The sequence below is a fragment of the Neophocaena asiaeorientalis genome, unplaced genomic scaffold, assembly GCF_003031525.2.
Source record: "Neophocaena asiaeorientalis asiaeorientalis breed wild unplaced genomic scaffold, Neophocaena_asiaeorientalis_V1.1 scaffold167, whole genome shotgun sequence".
Taxonomy (NCBI): domain Eukaryota; kingdom Metazoa; phylum Chordata; class Mammalia; order Artiodactyla; family Phocoenidae; genus Neophocaena; species Neophocaena asiaeorientalis.
This window is the reverse complement of record NW_020175022.1, coordinates 72981-86910: the sequence shown is the minus strand read 5'-3', so window position 1 is coordinate 86910 and position 13930 is coordinate 72981. Positions and strand designations below refer to the sequence as shown.

Sequence of the window (13930 nt, the reverse complement as noted above, 5' to 3'; positions counted from 1 at the left end):
TACATGGTGGGCCTACGTCTCTAGTTGACACTATACAGACAGGGGCGGGGGATTGGCTTTTGTGACCATGTCACAGAAGTCATGGGGATGTGTTATGCTGAGCAGATCTTGTCCCTTTCTTCCATCCACTAATTGGGATGGTCTCTGACCCCTGGGGCCAGGTCATTGAACATGGGTCATGACTGTTCCTTCCACCCCAAGGAAAGCACAAGCAGCATGGGTCCTTCAGCAATGCGGGGGTGAATCCCACTGCCCTTGAGAGGACCATGAATCCTCTCCCAGTGCAGTTTGCCAGAGTCAGACCCACATGTCTGCCTGCCCATTGGGATTCTGTCCCATAGGAGGACTGTTCAAAGATCTGACCACTCAAGTCAGAAAGAAGATCCTTATTTTCCTTTATTTCATCACTTAGGAATTAGCTTGATAAGAATCTCATGCATACCAATGAAGATCCTTATTTTCCTTTATTTCATCACTTAGGAATTAGCTTGATAAGAATCTCATGCATACCAATGCTGGCCTGATTGGTACCTCACCCTTCCATTAAGGGCACACCCAAGACAGCAGGAATCCAGAGCACGCTTGAATCCTCAGGCAGGCAGGATGGTGAGGAAGTGCTTGGGCAGATGAGGATAGAGTCAAGGAATATATGAGGTCCAGACAGCCCTCGAGGAAGAGAAGACCCTCCAGTCACCTTCCAACCAGTCTCTCTGTCTACAAGCTCATTAACAAAGAGCTCCCCCCGAGTCCAGCTCTGATCCTCACATCAGATTTGTAGCCTGGTTGTCACCATAGACTTCAGCTTAAGTAACCAAATCAAGGCACCTAAGGCCACCTAACCCAAGTAATCTTTCTAAAATAAAAATCTCATCATGTCCCTCCTTTGATTAAATGGTCAAGGAGGACCCAGTTGTCTCTAGTCAAAAGTTTTTAGGCAGCATGATCTAGTTTTCAGATGAAATTGATTGCTTGCCTCTAATACGTAAAGCAGGTAAAGGTGCAATGACCCTATTGCAACAGGGGGTAAGTGGAAGGTCCAGACTGCTGTCTGCTCAGGCTCCCCCTCTCAGGTAGCCCAAATAGTCAAGAATTTAGGATAAACGATCATTTAAAACCTGACTCAAAGTTTTTAGGAACGTCCATATCAGTAGAATGGTGAGGGAAAGGAAGGAAACTAAAATGTATTTTCAATGTACTACCTGTCAAACGTTATTTGTATTATTACACTAAATAGCTCTATGAGATTCTTATGGTTAACTCTATTTTACAGGTTAAAAAAGAAAAAGAGACGAGGCTCAAAAATATTAAATAAGTTCAAAGGCCAGTGCCCCAATTCCAAGACTCATCTTCTTCCAGCTTCTGTGCATGCAAAGACATGAAACTGACACGTAGACAAGGGTGGAGGCAGGGAGGGAGGGCTGGAAGCACCCCCAGAGCAACAGAGCAACTCATACTGTCTGCAGGTGTGGCTCTCTGAAGAGGTGATGTTTGCACAACCTGGGTTCCAAAGGATATAATTTTGGAAGCTATTAATCTATAGGCTAAAGTACACAACCCAGCAAGTTAAGCTCTTAATGCTCTGGACCCTCCTTTCCTTTCTGTCCAGTTAGTGTCCCACTTCTTGCTTTTATCCAATAGTATGGCTACTCTGTTTCCAGAAAAGATCAAGCCCTTTCACATCTCCGTGCCTATGCATGTGTTCTGCTTCCCTTTACCTAGAATGCCTGTTTCCCTCTCACCCCCTGACTAACTTGCACTGTGTGTTTGAGCGTCAGTCTTGTTTTATCTGTAACGTGGGATTAACAGCAAGGAACTCAAGAAATAATGTGTTGGAATAATGAAAATAGCATGTTTGATGGATGAGAGGTTGAGAATAAATCTTAATTCCCTTCCTTTCTCTCATATCATCCCACTTGTATCATTCATTCCTTAAGGGCAAAGAAGTATCTTAATTTTTGAATTCACAGAATCCTGCACCTAACAGGTACTCAGTGAAACAATAATGTCATTAAAATGGTCATTTCAAAGTTACTGCAAGAAAGGAGTTTCTGTTGGGATAAATAATTTTTCATTATTGAAACAGTAATTCATTGATGATTTTGGATCAATACAATAGAATAATGTTTTCCAACCTTTGAAAATTATTTGTAATATTTTAGTGGGGGCCATGCAAAGAAGGAGCATAATTTTGCCCATCCCACAGATCTGGGCTTCAATAGCTCACACTCTTAGGTAGGAGGGACACAATTAAGCAAGAGTCACATATATACACAATACTCTCTTTTGTCACAACCAGACAAGTTAAATAATTTCCTCTAATAAGTGGGATGAAATAACTAGACTATATGGAGTTGCTTCTTCATCATGTGGCTTACCTTGCAATATTTCACATCCTCACATACACACCAGCCATCATCTCTCCCCTCTTCATCAAGTTCACCACTGCTCCCAACCTCAGATAAAATAAGTTCAGGGAAAACAGCAAACCAGGAAAGGTAGCACTTGGATGTTAATCCTTGGAGGTCTGATGCTCATAAATGCAAATACACACTTGAAGATGTATTGGGACCATCTGGTCCAGTCTCCTCTGAAACCCAGTGGGAGTAACAGAGCCAGGACTAGATTCCTGACTTCCATTGTCAAGTTCTTGTGGTTAGTTTTCATTGATGACTTTATCCTGGGAGCAGCCTCCCACACCCGACCCATTTGCTTGCTGCTAACCTGGCCTCCCAGGTACTCTCTCTCCAGGAGTGAAAGGAGAGAGACTTTTGTCTCAACCACAGCTCATTAATTCACTGAGCAAATACTTTTTGAGCACTTACAAGATGTCAGGCACTGTGTAGGTGCTGAGGATAAAGAGTGAACCAGCAAACACTGACATTTCACTCTATCCAGGATGACAGATATAGAAAAATAAATACAAGCATGGTGTTATGAGAAATACAGTAAACTGTGGCAGCATTTCATAGGAGATACAAGGATTCAGAGCAAAGGAGTAGGGACAGGCATTAGAAAAGAAAAGGAGCTGATCCTTCTCCAACACAGGAAGTCACAAAGGATGGTTGCAGGCATGAGTAGACTTGGTGGTAGGAAGCAGAGTACTTTACACTTGACGGGTGCTGTTTATCCCATGAAGTAGGGGCAGTATCATCTATCTAGAGGCAGCATCAAGTATTTCAGAGGTTCAAGAGAGGAGGAAAGGCATGATGTGTGTACACAGTAAATTCAGAGAAGTATACAGGATTGCCAAGCAGTATTTTGGGCTCAACCAGGTGGATGATTATGATCTTAAGATAATGCCAACTTTCCAAAGGATCTGTTTTTGTTTTGTTTTTAATTTTCATAGCAGCTAGGCATAGCAGGGCTGATTCAGCCAGGGTTTGGGTTTTGTCCGTCAAGTGCATTAACAAGCCGAAGGGGCAAGAAAGTTTATTATATTGGCCAAAGAGTGGTTGAGATGATGAACTAAGAAAAGCAAACTAGGAAAGGTTGCTGGTGGGCAAGGCTCTAGTAGGTTCCAGTGGATATAATGAAGGAAGTTGGAAACAAGGAACTGTGATCAAAGAAAAAGGTGGCTGGATTCATGGTCTCAGAGAGTTAGGAGACCTGGCTTCTAGTTCAGACTCTGCAGGACTCAGAGCAACTCCTTCATCTGCTCTGGCTTTCAGTTTCGTCATCCATGTGTGGAGGGTAAATAGTGGCCTGAAATCCTTTCCAGCTGGGCTTTTCTATGAGTCTACATTGTTGGTCAATGTTTTAGGCACTTTGGGATCTGAATCAGATACACTGAGCCTTTGATTGTGGCCCAAGTGTGCTTGGATTATTGGTCCCAAACCTGTTGATAGAGTTTTCAGAAACTCCTTCATATGTTCAGGTGACCCAACATTTGTGGCTTTAGATTTTTATCTCAAGCATGAGTTAGATTCCTCCAGAAACCCTAAATTGAATCCCGAAGCTGTGCCATTATAAACTCCCTTATAAATCACGATCTTCTCATCTTTATGGAAATAATTCCAGGGCTTATGGAGGGGAGGGATGCTCTGGAAATATACTCATGAACATCCAATAGTGACCCAGTGTGACAAAGTGACGGAGCCACTTGAATGTGGGAAATTGTCATCATAACCACCTGGTTGAGAACAGCTTTCACATGATTTATTCCCTTGAGTTAGGTGCAGGATATGTATAAAAGATGTCAGATCACACTATCTCCTCATTGCATTTGACATATCATCACTTGCCCAAGGTTAGAAGAAGAAGGTGAGTGTTCTCATTGATCTGATGGCAATTTGGGGATGGCTGGGACTGCCACACATCAGCTGAATGGGACAGGTCGGAGAGAATGGGAACTACCTGGTAATTGCAGGAAGATAAGGCTCATGAAGCTCATTGGTGTGGCTCAGAAGTAGCAATCCTAGGGGGGATAAATGGTAACCAGAGATTGGGCCAGTGGTGGGGGAGGCTACTTTGTAGGACAAGAGAGAGTCACACAGGGCTGAAGGTAGAGCCCATGATGTAAGAATGAAAAGAAGGGAAATGATGAAAACAGGTGGAGTGACCATGGGCTGAGGTTAAACATGTGGTTTCTAGAAGGCATAACCCAGATAATATTATTAAAAAAACTGACGATTTTTGAAACTGCCTAGTGCCCTATGTTACTGCCTTTAAAGTCAGGAGTCGTAGGAGAACCAGGACAGGTAGGAGAAGGTGTTACCAAAGTCTAACTTACCAACTGCCTGATTTCTCCTATGCCAGGAAAGTAGGGCTACTCTGCTGTAAAGACATGGGCCCTGGAACCACAAAATCAATTACAGAACTTCAGACTCTGTAGGAAAAATACTAAAAAAATGAGATTTATAATCACTGAACTTTTGAAATATCTGCATTGCTTTATAGAGCAACTGAACATTTTCCAGGATGTCCTGCCAACAAAACCAGCAGAAGTGCCAGCTCCCTGACAAGTGCCTCCCCAAATATCCACCCAAGCACCCCCCAAAGGCTCCTCAGGCCCTGGCTCCCTGCCCCCCTCCTTCCCCTTCCTGCTCTGTCCCCAGCTGCTGTATTTCTGGCTTTGGAAGCTGCTGCTCTCTGGTGTCCCACCGGTTTCCAAGTGTCCACCTATACCAGCCCCAGCCTTCCAACTGCTGTGAGGTGGAGCTCTCTGGATGTTCCAGTTGCTGCCATAGTTTTGGGGCTACAGCTGATCTGCAACCTTGGTTGGAGCAAAAGAGCCACAGCCAAAGAACAGTCTGGAGTTGACATCACTTCTCACTCTCGGTTTTATTCGTCCCTCTCCTCCTGAATTAAGCTGCCTAGATGTGTACATGATGGATTCCTCTTTTTCCTGAAAATCTCACACTTCCTGGCCTTAGCTCTGGTCCTAGGTCAAGAAGACCTGAACGCTGGAGAAAACTCTACTTCCCAAAGCCTTATCAGTGTGCATAAATAAAGCTTATCTTTCCCGGCACCCAAAACTAATTAGAGTTTGTTGATTTCTCCCATCCTCAGCTTTGAGGAGCTTCCAGGAACCTGGATTCCTTAAGCAGATTCCCACAAATAGCCACCAGATGGGAAATTCCCTCTAGGTAGACCCTGGGTCTGAGCAGCCTGAGAGGGCTGTGAAAAAAATATCCAGAGGGGAATAAGAAGGGGATGTTCCCAAAGTATCAGTGACCCTGTTCCACTGCTATTGCCACATTTGCCACCATCACTGAAATTTCTTCCTACTCATAAAGGACACGATACTTCCCAGTCCCAGAACTTAGCCTCCAGATCATTTTTATTTGGGGGAATCACATGCTTAAGAAGGAAATGCCACAGGGGTACATGTAGTTTTCAGATCTCAGTTCAAAAAGCCATGAAAAACACTCTCCTTGAGTGAATCCTCCTGAGTCCCTCACGCCTTCTCTTCACACATGCGCCAGAATCTGGTGGGAATGTACACCACGGTCCAGTGAGCATAATACCCCCGAGAGACATTTGGGCCTTGGTGTTGCCATCCACCCTGTGTGGTTTCTTTTCTTCCTCTATTTAATGGGACAAATGCCATGGGTTGGGGGGCAAGTCCTCAAAGGTACTTTTTCCAACCCAACAGTGGGTCATAGGCAACAGCAATGCTCTGCCCATCCTTCAGGACTATGGTTCTTTTCCTAAATTTTTATTTTATATTGGAGCATAGTCGATTAACAATGTTGCATTAGTTTCAGGTGTACAGCAAAGTGATTCAGTTATACATGTATCTCTTCTTTTTCAAATTCTTTTCCTATTTAGGTTATTACAGAATATTGAGCAGAGTCCCCTGTGCTCTACAGTAGGTCCTTGTTGGTTACCTATTTTAAATAATAGCGGTGTGTACATGTCAATCCCAAATTCCCAATCTATCCCTCCCCCCTCCTCCCCCTGCCCCGGTAACCATAAATTCGTTCTCTAAGTCTGTGAGTCTGTTTATGTTTTGTAAATAAGTTCATTTGTATCATTTTTTTAGATTCTGCATGTAAGCAATATCATATGATATTTGTCTTCTTCTGTCTGACTTACTTTACTTAGTATGATAATCTCCAGATCCACTCATATTGCTGCAAATGGCATTATTTCATTCTTTTTTATGGCTGAGTAATATTCTATTGTATATAGGTACCACATCCTCTTTATCCATTCATCTATCAATGGACATTTAGGTTGCTTCCACGTCTTGGCTATTGTAAACAGTGTTGCAATGGACACTGGGGTGCATGTATCCTTTCGAACCATGTTTTTCTCCAGATATATGCCAGGAGTGGGATTGCTGGATCATATGGTAGCTCTGTTTTTAGTTTTTTTGAGAAACCTCCATACTGTTCTCCATAGTGGCTGCACCAATTTACATACCTCCCAACAGTGTAAGAGGATTCCAGTTCTTCCACACCCTCTCCAGCATTTACTGTTTGTAGATTTTTTGATGATGGTCATTCTGACTGGTGTGAGGTGATACCTCATTGTAGTTTTGATTTGCATTTCTCTAATAATTAGTGATGTTGAGCACAAAAGCATAATATTAAAATGGCCAAGACAATTCTAAAAACCAGGAGTAATTTGCAGGGACTAGCTCTACCAGATATTATATATTTATAATATATTATGAAGCTGTTATATAGATAGTGTGGTACTAGACCATGAATATACAGACAGATCAATAAGACTCAATGGGAAGCTCAGAGCTGGGACCAAATATATAGGGGAAATTAATTAAATATCAGGTAAATCGCATAACTGGGCAGTTTCCAGAAAAAGAAATATTATGGCTCCCAAGCATAATGAAAGAAAATTGAGCTGACTTACTAAGAAAAACTCAAACCTACTCTGAAATATCAGTTTTAACTTATCAGGTTGATAGAGCACAATTAGTTTAATAATGAATTCATTGTGTGAGTTTGTGGGGAAATATGTAGTTTTACACATTGTGAGGAATGATGTAAACTGGTGAAACATCCGTGGAAGAAAAATTGACAACGTCTCTCAGTTTTATCTTTTGAGGAAGCAACTGTACTTAGGGAAATGTATGCTATATCCATTCTCCCCGAGGCACGACGTATGTACAGTGTGTCACCACAGCATTGTTTGCGAGAGCTCAAATTGGGAATTCCCATGTGTCTCTAGATTATTATTCAGACAGCAAACTGAATGAAGATACTCTTTATGTACCGAAATGGAATGATCCCCAACATGAGAAAAAGCAGTGAGCAAAACAATGTGGAGTTTCTCTTATTTTGTTAAAAGAAGGAAAGGTATACTTGTTTGTGTGTGGCTTTTAGCATATAAAATATCCCTGGAAAGATATTTGAGAAACTGATTGCTATTGGATGAAGGGATTGGAGTAGCAGGGGGAAATTGCACTGTGTATCCTTTTTACCTTTTGGGTTTCAAACCAAATAAATATATGATAATAATGGATAATATCAAAGGAGAAGTACAGGAAGCTGGGCCTCAGGGACCTGAACCCAGAAGTGAGAGACCACAAGGATTTGCTCCATTACAGAGCAAACTGGCCTCAATTTTCTCATCACCAATAAATTTAGCTCCTATAACTAAAGAAGATGGTCATAATCATCCCTAATTTTGATGACAGAGGCAAAAAAAAATAAATAAATAGGAGGTAGGAGTGGGGCTGTGAAGGGACACATTCTGTTAGTTTGGATGATGTTTGGAGAACAGACTTTAAAAACAGGTTTCTCACCTTGTGCAAATGAAGTTCGGAGTTATAGCAGAGAACACAGCCCACACACAAAAAAGTAACTAACAATCAGCATTCATGCATTCAACCAACATTGTTTATTCCCTATATGTCAGAGACTATTCTAGAAGCTTGAAGTGAGTCCGTGCAAAAAAAAAAAAAAAACTTTGCCCATTTGGAGGTGACATTTTGGTGAGAGAAGAAAGACAATAGACAAAAACAGAGCAAAGAAATTATATGTAGAGTATATTGTATGTATATAAAAAGTGTTACCTAGGAAAAGAAAGTAGAACGTATAAAAGTGATTGGAGTGAGGGAAAGAGTAGCAGATTGTAATTTTAATTAATTAATTAAAATTAATTAATTGGGGGTATAGTTGTTTTACAATGTCGTGTTAGTTTCTACTGTACAGTGAAGTGGAGTTCCCTGTGTATACAGCAGGTTCTTATTAGTTATACATATTAGTGTATACATGTCAATCTCAGCCTCCCAATTCATCCCACCCCTGACCTCCACCCCTGCTTTCCATATGTCCATATATTTGTTCTCTACATCCGTGTCTCTATTGGCAGATAGTAATTTTAAATAGGAAGATGAGGGTGTAATATCTCACTTATAAAGCCACATTTAAGCAAAGACTTGAAGGAAGCCAGGGAGTTAGTGATGAAGATCTCTTGGGGAGACTATTCCAGCCAGAACAAGCAAAGGGCCCTAGGTGGAGGGGTGTGGTGTTTATGCTGAGCTAGAAATGAATAAAATAGAGTCCTTACCCCCCCAAGGGATCCTTGTTTCTCCCATGTTTAGAACCCCTCAGTGGCTCCCATTGTCCTCAGGTTAAATCCAAACCCTTTCCCATGGCGTATAAGGCCCTCATCGGTACAGCGTCCACATTTTCTGCTTTCTCCCCGCTGTGCTCCAGCCACACCGAGCTTCTCCCCTACACAGGACACCTCCATGTCCCACTCTCTATCTCCCGCTGCCACCCAATCCCTGCTTAAACATCACTCCTTCCGGAAAGCATGCCAGACCCCAAACCCGACCCCATGTGCTCCCTTGGCAACCTGTGCTTCCCCTGCTATCATTCTCATCACACAGTACTGACGCCGTCTACTGTCTCTACACCGAATTAAAAGAGCTTTGAGAATGTCAGCTATTGAGCTTGTACACTTCATGTTCAGGATGGAGCCTGGTAGACAGTAGACAGTACATATGTGTGCGTTAGGCTTATGTCTTAGGTAATCGAACCATTATGTTTTTTTTACATCTTTATTGGAGTATAATTGCTTTACAAGGGTGTGTTAGTTTCTGCTGCATAACAAAATGAATCAGTTATACATATACATATGTTCCCATATCTCTTCCCTCTTGCGTCTCCCTCCCTCCCACACTCCCTATCCCACCCCTCCAGGCGGTCACAAAGCACCGAGCTGATCTCCCTGTGCTATGTGGCTGCTTCCCACTAGCTATCTACCTTAAGTTTGGTAGTGTATATATGTCCATGCCTCTCTCTCACTTCATCCCAGCTAACCCTTCCCCCTCCCCATGTCCTCAAGTCCATTCTGTAGTAGGTCTGTGTCTTTATTCCCGTCTTGCCCCTAGGTTCTTCGTGATCTTTTTTTTTTAAGATTCCATATATATGTGTTAGCATACGGTATTTGTTTTTTTCTTTCTGATTTCAGAAAGTTTCACTGATCTGATTCACTCTGTATGACAGACTCTAGGTCCATCCACCTCACTACAAATAACTCATGGGTTTACTCAAGAGCTGCCTGTGCCCTTCAGGAGAGAAGAAACCAAGAGGAATCCAGCCAGCAGGGGGTGCCGGTGAGTCAGTCACAGTCACAGAATATTGGGGAGAGAGAATGACAAGGTCACAGAGGCTTAGAACCTCAGAAGCTTGGCATCCGGAGGGAACAGAAACCATTTGACTTCTGATAGTCATGGATTCACTAGGCTGCTGAGGGAGGGGCGTATCTGCTGCCAGTCCAGGGAAGACAGTTTTTGGAAACCAAGCATGAGAACCATGAATTGAAAAGAGACAAAATAGAAGTGTCCAGAGCAGGTAACCCGGAAAAAACTTGTCGATGGGTCCTGCCTTCATGGCTGTCCATTCATCCATTCATTCATTCCTTAGTACTGAAGTCCACATAATGTCATACACTGTGTTAAATGCTGAGAACAGTGGCGAGCAGGACAGCAAGGATGCCTGTGCCCATGAAACTAACAGACTAGAGGAGAAGCCAGACAATTAGGGAAATCATGATAAAAATGTAGCAAGAAGTATAGGGAGCACCAAGAGCTTATATCAGGGCCACAAACCCTACGGGTTAGTGTTGTTTTCCTCAAGTGATGTGTAAGCTGAGACTTCAGGTTTGAGTAATATTTAGTGAGGGTGTGGGGATAGGTGTTCTAGGCCATGGGAAGAGCAGTACAAAGATCCAGACAGAGGCCAGAAGAATTTAGCAGGGATCTGCTCTGGGCCAGTTTGATGACATGGAAGGAACAGTGGCTAGAGATGAGGCTGGGCTGCTGGGCAGAGGTCAAGGAGAGGGCAGTGGGACAAAGGAGAGAGCACTGGCTCAGAACGCATGGGACCTGAGGGCATTGTCCTTTCCCTCCCTGTGCTTTAGTGCACAGGACTGATTCCTAAGATGCTCTCCATCTTTGATGCAGCACCCCACCCCCCACTGGGACCTGTTCCTGGGACCTGCCCAAAGGGAACGTGCTGGGAGTGGATGTCTGGAAGCAGCCAGGTGAACCCCTGGATGGGAGCTCTGGGTACCCTCTGGCCACTGGGATGAGAACTGCTCCTGTAGAAACAGCCCAGCCTGGACTTGGAAGGATGGAGTCTGACATGCTGGACTTCCTGGTGGACAGGAGGCTCCCAACTGTCAGTCCAGGGGCCCTGGCTACAGAGGGATAAAGGTAAACCACAGGCACAGAGGAGGAGAGAAAGAGAGAATGGAAAACAGTGACAGAGAGAGACAGAGAGGCAGGGAGAAGAAATTGTAAAGGAAGCAAAACATGCACAGAGAAAAGCAACAAAAAATTTTAAAGGGCTCACTGTCTACTCTCCCACTCCTCACCTCCCTCCCACCCCCACCTTCTTCTCTTCCCTGGTCTCAGGTCTGACCCCCTTATGGGACAGATTCTGACAACACGGAGACTGCGCCAGATACCAGGCTCCTTGCACATGCTCACGTGCGTGTGCGCACACACGCACATGCACAAGCTCAGCCCCCAGGGCTCCAGGGAGCCCAAGTGCACACAGACTTTCTGTCAAACAGCTTCAAAGGCCATGGAGGAGGCACCGAGCAAGGCTCCTATGACCCTTAACTCTCCCCTCTTTTTCCCCATTTTCCTGCTGATGTCTGGGTTCTATTTTCATATCTGTGTGTCTCCTTTTGCCCTGCTTCTCCTTCCTCCTCCATCCCAGGCAAGTCAGGGCATCGACAGGGCAGAACTCTGCCACCTCAGCCTCTCTGCAGCGTCTCTTGACCTGGAGGGAGGGACTGTGTCACCTGTGCCCTACTCCCACCCCTTAGGAGTCCTGGTCCAGTGTCGTGTGCCTAAAACTGAGCAGAGACCTCTTCCTGGATGACAGAATTAATTCCTGAATAACTGGCAGGCATAGAGTCACAACTGAATTGAGGCCAACACCCTACGCCACAAGTCACTTTTGCCTCTCAGGTGAGAACCTGCCCCTGACCCAGCTGAGGCTGCAGCCAGACTGCCAGGGACCTGGGAGTATGGAGAGTGCAGACCCATGGTAGGGACCCCGTGAGGTGACCCTTCTCAGATTTCTTTCCCTCCTGGTGCTCTAGCTCAGGAGATGCACAGCCTAGTGGACCCCAAAGGGTAGTCACCCCAGTCTGTCCTCAACCAGCAGCAAGCAGCACAGTGACGTCCTCCTCAGGCTCATGGCGGTGGCTCCTTCCCCCAGAGAAACCCCACAATGAGGCTCTGGTGGTTCTGAAAGTTGAGGTGGGGAGAGGCTGGGCAGGGCAGAGGTGTCAGCCACGCCCAGCTCAGTGGGGCCCAGCTTGCACACCCGAGCTGAGTGAGGTGGATCCCCAGAAGCAAGGGCTGAGCTATGGGCCTGACACCCATCATCCGAGACAGCCGAGGCCCTGGGTCTACAGCAAAGTGTGTCATCGGACAGGTTTCCTCCAGGAACCACCTAATGTAAGAATCCCGCACACCTTCCGGGAACCAGATCTGCCTTCAGTGGCAAAAAGGGGATAGTAAGGCTTTCCGTCCCACCCAGAGAACCCTCAGGGAGCCTTTGGTGTGAGGGGGAGTTGTAACTCCTGTCCCCAGGAGTCCCCCCATCCTCACGACACAGAGAAAAGAACAAAAAGATGAGAGCCATGGCTTTCTCAGCACCGGATGGAGTATTTGGAGTAGGGCTGGGAGAGGGTGGTGGATGGCAGGGCAGGGGTGGGATAGAGGATGGGGAAGAATCCACTGGCAGGAGGGGCTGAGGCCAGAACAGAAGCAATCTCCTTAGGAGTTATTCACACAGACTCCAATTTTAAAGCCTGATGAACAAATACAATGAAATCTGTTTGGTCCAGCCACGCAGCCATGGTCATAAACTTCAAGTTCTTCCTACCTTGTTCTTGTGCTTTTGCGTGGACACACACACACACACACACACACACTCACACACAGGTGGGTGCACACATGCACACACACAGATACACAAGTGTGTGTGCTTAGTGGAAAGCCCACGGCAGTAACTGGTTCAGTTTAAAAAAACAGTTTGGAAGGACTTCCCTGGTGGTCCAGTGGTTAGGACTCTGCACTTCTACTGCAGGGGTTCTGGGTTTGATCCCTTGTTGGGGAACTATGATCCCACAAACTATGCAGTTGAAAAAATTTTTAAAAATCAAAAAAAAAAAAAAAAAAAAAAACCATTTTGGGCCAGTGGTTTATCTGTGGGTTCCGGAGGCTGGAGGGTGGTGGCAACTTGATCTCAGCAGTTGTCACTTGAACTCCCACACATATCCTCCTCCACCCGGGTGACAGGCTCTGACAGACCTGGCACCTCCCTGATGTGGGTGTGTGGACTTGTGGGATGAGCCCCCAGCAGGGGTGCTTGCTCATTTCTTCTCTTCCACGTCTCGCCCTGGGCTAGAAGACACCCCAGGTCCCTCTGCCTGCTGACTCTGGGCCACTTCTAGACACTCTGTCCTCCTCTGGGACCTCCCAGTGGCTTTCGTCCACGTGCCATAAGAGGGACTGGGCAGAAACCATAGCGGTGCTGCCCTAGGGGCCATATATTGAGTCCTAGGCGTATGGACTTAAGGAGAACTTTCCTGGATTTCCTGGGTGGGAGGTAGGTGGGTTGATAAGGAGCAAAGAAAGAGTTGTTTGGGTTTTTCCTACTCCTAGAAGAATCGGGAGATTACAGAAGCCCTGAATGGTTGAATTAGAGGACATCTACAAGGTCCAGTTGTCTCCTCTTTACCCCTAACGCTGCCCCCACACAAAGGAAGAGATAAAGGTCAGAGAGGTGAAGAGAGCTGCCCCGCCCCCTGGCTCAGGAGTCATAGAACCAGACCTGGAACTCGGTTCTCCATGCCAAGAGCAATGACCTTTCTGTCTCCTTTGCTGGAAACGCCCCCAAGGCAGACACTTCCTACGTGCTGAGGGGCATGGGGTGGATGATGCTTTCAGGAAGGGCAAGACAAAAGATCCATCTGTCTCAAGATAGTC

The 13930-nt window shown here is 45.2% G+C and overlaps 1 non-coding gene across 1 annotated transcript; it reads left to right on the top strand.

Moving 5' to 3' along the window:
• Window positions 1-12985: 12985 nt before the first annotated feature.
• TRNAR-UCU (transfer RNA arginine (anticodon UCU)) lies at window positions 12986-13058 on the top strand. Its single transcript has one exon. It is a non-coding gene; the product is annotated as a tRNA-Arg (tRNA).
• The last annotated feature ends 872 nt before the right edge of the window (window positions 13059-13930 follow it).